The sequence below is a fragment of the Arachis hypogaea genome, chromosome 11, assembly GCF_003086295.3.
Source record: "Arachis hypogaea cultivar Tifrunner chromosome 11, arahy.Tifrunner.gnm2.J5K5, whole genome shotgun sequence".
NCBI classification, from domain to species: Eukaryota; Viridiplantae; Streptophyta; class Magnoliopsida; order Fabales; family Fabaceae; genus Arachis; species Arachis hypogaea.
In genome coordinates this window covers 52,987,548-52,995,577 of record NC_092046.1, presented here as the reverse complement: position 1 = coordinate 52,995,577, position 8,030 = coordinate 52,987,548, and the positions used below count along the sequence as shown (strand labels likewise).

General features: G+C 35.1%; 1 non-coding gene across 1 annotated transcript; it reads right to left on the bottom strand.

Annotated features, from left to right (window-relative positions):
* Positions 1–6,539: 6,539 nt before the first annotated feature.
* LOC112725170 (small nucleolar RNA R71) lies at positions 6,540–6,647 on the bottom strand. Its single transcript, XR_003164294.1, has one exon. It is a non-coding gene; the product is annotated as a small nucleolar RNA R71 (small nucleolar RNA).
* Between the last annotated feature and the right edge of the window lie 1,383 nt (positions 6,648–8,030).

Sequence of the window (8,030 nt, the reverse complement as noted above, 5' to 3'; positions counted from 1 at the left end):
CCTCTCCGTCACTCCCTCCAACGTTGAGGAATCTCTCGCTTGGCCCTCACCCTCGCGGCGATGAGACTCGCTCTATAACCTCACCGCGACTCACCCTTGCCTCGCAGCACCTCGCACCTCGCCGTTGCTTGGCCCTCGCCCTCGCAGCGTAGAGACTCGCCCCAGCCTCACCGCGACGTGCCTGACCCATGCCCTTGTGTTCCTCGTCGTCGTTGGGGAGGTGGTGGTGGTGGTAGTGTTCCTCGCGCTGCGCTTCCCTTTTCCTTCCCTCACTGCCCTCCGCTGCCCTCCCCTTCCCCTCCTCTTCCCTCCCTTTCTTGCTAATGTTTGTTTTGACCATGATGATGATGATTTTCTTATTTTCCTTTTAATGATGATGGTTTTGGTGATGAATTTCTATTTTAATTTTGATTTATTTGAGGTTGTTGTTGAAGGTTGTTTCTTGGTGCAGATGGTGATGGAGTGGTAGTAGGTGGGGTGGTGGTGGTGGTGAGAAGAGAGAGAAAGGGTATTTTTGTCATTTAAAAATTAATCTGTCTAAAAGGATGATTTTAAAACTACATTGAACCTTAGGGACGATTTTGTATGCAAAAAAAATGTTAGAAACGGAAATAATTTTCAGCCCAAACCATAGGGACCAAAATCGTACTTAACCCATTTTACAAGTGTTGCTTTAGGTATATGAAAAGGCAACTTAAAAAAAATTTGGACAAGTGTTGCTTTATGTATTTGAAAATATAACTCGTAAAAAATATTGCCATAAAATCTTTATTAAAGTGTTGTGTTTGGATCCTCTAAGGCAATCCTTACATGAGGTTGCTTTTATTAGTAGAAAATGCAATGTTTTTTAAAGGTTGTCACGAAAGGGTTTCTTTTAATACAAAAAAAAACGTTTAGACCAAAGGTAACGGCCTATAGTCAATCTCAAAAAGCATTGCGTTTTATCAGAAAATATTGCCTTTAATCAAAGACAACATTATTCCTTATTATAGACAATATTTTGAAGGGTTATCTCAGTTTGAATTTATTGTAGTGAACTTAATGTAAAGATTGATTTTTCTAATAAAATAAAAGTTTGAGAATTAATTTGGTAATTAAATTATATTAAAAATTGAAAGTTTTTTACTAAATTTTTTTAAAAAACTGAAACGAAGTATTACTTGTATATGTATTTTGATGTGACATACAGGGTATGGGTCTTGGCTCATTAATTTTACTCTGATGTCTCTTATATCCCAACACATAATGGAGCACCAAGAATCCTAAAGTCACTATTAATCGACCCAAATTAATACAAACCCCAAAGTCCCGACCATAAAAAGGAGATGCAGAAGGGTAACTGGTTGGAGCATGGCTGTTCAAAGTTTCAACCAAGTTTCATTTGGGGACTGTTCTTTCTATCATAAATGATATGCAAAAACAGTAAAAATGACTTACAATCTATTTATGTACCTCAGTACATTTATACTTATTTTAAAAATATTTTTTAATAAAATAATTAATTATTAAAATAATTGATTTTTGATGATAGAATAACCAAAATTTTGTATTAGAGTAATTAATTTTTTTTATAAACACCAAAAATTAATCACTACTACTGAATTTTTATATCTTTACTTATATTTTGATTATAAATATGAATTTAATTTAATTATATTATATATAAAATTTAATTTTAAATATGAATCAAGTTAAATTTTATTATTTATAAAATTTGATTATAGATTTCTTTGTATTTTTATATAAGTGATTTATTGATAATTAATTTTTAGTATTTACATAACATGACACAGTAAGAAACGATCTCTTCTTTTCATATCATTATCTTGTTTGAGTCTCTTTTGTTCATCCCTGAAAGGAAGCACTCCAAAACCTTCGTATCTCTTTGCGTTTGGTTTGTTAGGTAGCATTTAGTTCATGATAAAGCCTAGCGAATTTCTGATTAACTATTGCTCATCAATAATAGAGCTTAGAGGTTACAATTTTAAAATTCTTGAATCTATGGAAGCATATACATTTTACTGCTTTAGTTCAAACTCTTCACATAAGGACATTCCTATGGGAAGCATTCCTACGCTGTCCCCTGCTTCCCTTTGCCATTTTTTTTTATATTCCAACAGAGCCTGGGATTTAAAATGCAAAATATGAAAGGAAAAAATAAGACATTCTGATTTTGTAATTCAAAAGATTACGCGGTCAAACTACATTAAAAGAAATCAGTACTGTATTGAAGAATTATAATTGATCCGGCCCAGCCTAACAAGGGCCATGGGTTCACTTGCGGACTACTGACTCGCCGGGCGTTCGACCTGCATCCAGAGGTAACTTACGTGTCACCTTATATCCTGTTGAGAAGACCTGGACAGCTAGCAGAAGCTTCTAGGCGAGCAGGCCCAAGAGAAAAGGCCTATCCAAGCACAAAGTATAAATGAGGAGGGACCTTGATGAACGGATAATTTATACCCTTTTTGGCATTGTTTTTACATAGTTTTTAGTATGTTTTAGTTATATTTTATTATATTTTTATTAGTTTTTATGCAAAAATTACATTTCTAGACTTTACTATGAGTTTGTGTGTTTTTCTGTAATTTCAGGTATTTTCTGACTGAAATTGAGGGACCTGAGTAAAAATCTGATTCAGAGGCTGAAAAAGGACTGCAGATGCTGTTGGATTCTGACCCTACTGCACTCGAAGTGGATTTTCTGGAGCTACAGAAGCCTAATTGGCACGATCTCAATTGCGTTGGAAAGCAGACATCTTGGGCTTTCCAGAAATGTATAATAGTTCATACTTTTCATGAGATTTGATGGCCCAAACTGGCGTTCAAACGCCCACCATTGACCCTTTTCTGGAGTAAAACGCCCAAACTGGCACCAGCACTGGAGTTAAACGCCCAAACTGGCACCCAAGCTGGCGTTTAACTCCAAGAATGGCCTATGCACGTGAAAGCTTCAATGTTCAGCCCAAGCACACACCAAGTAGGCCCCGGAAGTGGATTTCTGCACTATCTGCACTTAGTTGCTCATTTTCTGTAATCCCTAGTAACTAGTTTAGTATAAATAGCACTTTTTACTATTGTATTCAGGGAGCTTATGCCATATTTTCACGTTTTGGAGGCTGGCCATTCGGCCATGCCCAGACCTTTTTCTCTTATGTATTTTCAACGGTGGAGTTTCTACACCTCATAGATTAAGGTGTGGAGCTCTGCTGTTCTTCATGAATTAATACAAGTACTATTGTTTCTCTTTCAATTCACGCCTACTTCTTCTCCAAGATATACTCTCGTACTTAATTCAGTTAAGTCAGAATGAAGGGGTACCCGTGACAATCACCCACTATCTTCGTTACTCGTTTAGCCAAGATCCGTGTGCCTGACAACCACAAGCGGTCTACATGATGTTCAACGTAGTCATTGGACGACAGCCGGAGTATACTCTCTTGGATCTCTAATACACTGACCAAGTCCATGAGATTAGGATCTTCGCGGTATAGGCTAGAACCAATTGGCAGCCATTCCTGAGATCCGGAAAGTCTAAACCTTGACTGTGGTATTCTGAGTAGGATCTGGGAAGGGATGACTGTGACGAGCTTCAAACTTGCAAATGTTGGGCGCAGTGACAGTGTGCAAAAGGATAAAGGTCTTATTCCGACGCTAGTGAGAACCGACAGATGATTAGTCGTGCAGTAGCTGTACCTGGTATTTTTCATCCGAGACGAGAAATTCGACAGTTGATTATCCGTGCAGAGATCGTACCTGTATTTTTTATCCGAGAGGATCATACAGCTTGCCATGGAAGGGAGCACGCATGGTTGGAAGAAGACAATAGGAAAGCAGAGGTTCAAAAGCAACAAAGCATCTCCAAACGCTTATCTGAAATTCCCACCAATGAATCACATAAGTATCTATATTTTATTTTATGTTTTATTTATCCTTTAATTATCAATACTAATAACCATTTGAATCCGCCTGACTAAGATTTACAAGATGACCATAGCTTGCTTCAAGCCGACAATCTCCGTGGGATCGACCCTTACTCACGTAAGGTATTACTTGGACGACCCAATGCACTTGCTGGTTAGTTGTGCGGAGTTGTGAAAAGTGTGTTCACAATTTCGTGCACCAAGTTTTTGGCACCATTGCCGGGGATTGTTCAAGTCTGGACAACTAACGGTTCATCTTGTTGCTTAGATTAGGTAATTTTATTTTATGTTTAAGCTTTTTATTTTTATTTTAAAAAAAAAATATTTCTTCTTCAAAATTTTTAAGAATGAATTCTAGAGTTTCATGAGATATGTTGAAGCCTGGCTGGCTGTTAAGCCATGTCTAATCTTTTGGACTGAGGTTTCCACTTTCCATTGTAGAAAGGACATGTCTGTAATTGTTAGGCTGAAGCTTGGCTGGCCATTTGGCCATGTCTAATTCTTTTGGACCGAAACCTTAGACTAACATTGCACGAATCCTGGAATTCTTATTAAAAATTTTGAATTTCTTTATTTTCTCTTTTTCCAAAAAAAAATTCGAAAAATATACAAAAAAAATTAATAAAATCATAAAACCAAAAAAATTTTGTGTTTCTTGTTTGAGTCTTGTGTCAAATTTTAAGTATAGTGTCAATTGTATTTTTTTTAAATTTTCTTAAATTTTCGAAAATTCATGCATTCTGTTCTTCTTTGATCTTCAAGTTGTTCTTGATGATTTTCCTTGTTTGATCTTTAATTTTTCTTGTTTTGTGTCTTTTCTTGTTTTTCATATGCAATTTCGAATTATTAGTGTCTAAAGTTTAAAAATTTTTAAGTTCGGTGTCTTGCATGTCTTTCTTTTCTTAAAAATTTTTCAAAAATATGTTCTTGATGTTCATCATGATCTTCAAAGTGTTCTTGGTGTTCATCTTGACATTCAAAATATTCTTGCATGTATTTATTGTTTTGATCTTAAATTTTTATATTTTGTTTCATTTTTGTTGTTTAATGAAGAAAGAGAAAAATAACAAAATAATATCTCTTCATTAATTCAAAAATATTCAAAAATAATATCTTTCCCTTATTTTACTCATAAATTTTGAAATTTTGGGATTGACTTAGTCAAAAAATTTTAAAATTTAATTGTTTCTTATTAGTCAAGTCATAATTTCAATTAAAAACTTTATCTTTTCAAATCTTTTTCAAAAATCAAATCTTTTTCATTTTTTTCTTCTTTTCTTTCCTGTTTTTCAAAAATTCTTCAAAATAAACTTTCCAAAATCTTTTTCTTAATTTTATTTCATAATTTTTGAAATTATTGCTAACAATTAATGTTTTGATTCCAAAATTTCAAGTTTGTTACTTGCCTGTTAAGAAATATTCAATCTTTAAATTCTAGAATCATATATTTTAGTTTCTTGTTAGTCAAGTCATCAACCTTAATTTTCAAAATCAAATCTTTTTAAATTTCTTTTTCAAATCTTTTCAAAATAAATTTCAATCATATCTTTTTCAAAATTTAATTTCAAAATCTTTTTCTAACTTCTTATCTTTTCAAAATTGATTTTCAAATCTTTTTCAATTAACCACTTGATTTGTTTGTTTTAATTTTAAAAAGTTTACTGTTTCTTATCTTTTTCAAAACCACCTAACTACTTCTCTCTCTCATTAATTTCGAAAATAACTAACCACTTTTTCAAAATTCTTTTCAATTAACTAATTATTTTAAATTCTAATTTTATTTTATTTCTTTTCTTAAATTCGAATTCTAACTTATAATTAAAATAAAAACAAAAATATTTTTCTTTTCTTTTAATTAAAATTTGAATAACTCTCTCTTTCATCTCTTTCTATTTATTTTATTTTTTACTAACACTTCTCTTCTACTCATAATTCTAACCCCCTCCCTCTCTCTGTGCTCGAATTCTTCTTATTCTCTCTCTACCTCATTCTTATATTCTTCTATTCACATAAAAGAATCTCTATACTGTGACATAGAGGATTCCTCTTCTTTTTTTGTTCTCTTCTTTTTCATATGAGCAGGAACAAGGATAAGAACATTCTTGTTGAAGCTGATCCTGAACCTGAAAGGACTCTAAAGAGGAAGCCAAGAGAAGCTAAAGCACAACACTCTGGAGAGGACCTTACAGAAATTTTCGAAAAAGAAGAAAACATGGCAGCCGAAAACAACAACAATGGTGGAGATGCCAGGAAGATGCTTGGTGACTTTATTGCACCAACTTCTGACTTCTATGGTAGAAGCATCTCAATTCCTGCAATTGGAGCAAACAACTTTGAGCTTAAGCCTCAATTAGTTTCTCTAATGCAGAAAAATTGCAAGTTTCATGGACTTCCATTGGAAGATCCTCATCAGTTCTTAGCTGAATTCTTACAGATCTGTGACACTGTTAAGACCAATGGGGTTAATCCTGAGGTCTAAAGACTCATGCTTTTCCCTTTTGCTATAAGAGACAGAGCTAGAATATGGTTGGACTCACAACCTAAAGAAAGCCTGAACTCTTGGAAAAAGTTAGTCAATGCCTTCTTGGCAAAATTTTTTCCACCTCAAAAGTTGAGCAAGCTTAGAGTGGAAGTCCAAACCTTCAGACAGAAGGAAGGTGAATTCCTCTATGAAGCTTGGGAAAGATACAAGCAATTGATCAGAAGGTGTCCTTCTGACATGCTTTCAGAATGGAGCATCCTATGTATATTCTATGATGGTCTGTCTGAATTGTCCAAGATGTCATTGGATTACTCTGCTAGTGGATCTCTTCATCTGAAGAAAACGCCTGCAGAAGCCCAGTAACTCATTGAGATGGTTGCAAATAACCAGTTTATGTATACTTCTGAAAGAAATCCTGTGAATAATGGGATGACACAGAAGAAATGAGTTCTTAAGATTGATACTCTGAATGCCATATTGGCTCAGAATAAAATATTGACTCAGCAAGTCAATATAATTTCTCAGAATCTGACTAAGATGTAAGATGCATCTGGAAGTACTAAAGAAGCCTCCTCTAAAGGAGAAGCTTATGACCCTGAGAATCCTACAATGGAAGAGGTGAATTACATACGAGAATTCTATGGAAACACCTATAATCCTTCATGGAGGAATGATCCTAATTTCTCATGGAAGGATCAACAGAAGCCTCAACAAGGCTTCAATAATAATAATGGTGGGAGAAATAAGTTTGGCAATAGCAAGCCTTTTCCATCATCTTTCGAGCAACAGATAGAGAATTCTAAGCAGAGCCTCTCTGACTTAGCAACCATAATCTCTTATCTATCTAAGACCACTCTCAGTTTCATGACTGAAACAAGGGCCTCCATTAGAAATTTGGAGGCACAAGTAGGTCAGCTGAGTAAAAAAGTTACTGAAATCCCTCCTACTACTCTCCCAAACAATACAGAGGAGAATCCAAAGAGAGAGTGCAAGGCCATCAATATACCCAAAGTGACCGAATCTAAAGAGGAGGAAGAGGCAGTGATTTCCCGTGAGGAAGATCTCAATAGACGTCCACTGACCAATAAGGAGTTCCCTATTGAGGAACCAAAGGAATCTGAGGCTCATACAGAGACCATAGAGATTCTACTGAACTTACTGTTGCTATTCATGAGCTCTGATGAGTATTTCTCCTCTGAAAAGGATGAAGATATTGTTGAAGAGAAATTTGTTCAGTATCTAGGAGCAATCATGAAGTTGAATGCCAAGTTATTTGGTAATGAGACTTGGGAGGATGAACCTCCATTGCTCATCAATGAACTGAATGCCTTGGTTCAGCAGAAATTACCTCAGAAGAAACCGGATCCCATAAAGTTCTTAATACCTTGTACCATAGGCACCATGACCTTTAAGAAGGCTCTGTGTGACCTGGGGTCAGGAATAAACCTCATGCCACTCTCTGTAATGGAGAAACTAGGGATCTTTGAGGTACAAGCTGCAAGAATCTCACTAGAGATGGCAGACAAATCAAGGAAACAGGCTTATGGACTTGTAGAGGATGTCTTAGTGAAGGTTGAATGCCTATACATCCCTGCTGATTTCATAATCCTAGACACTGGGAAAGAA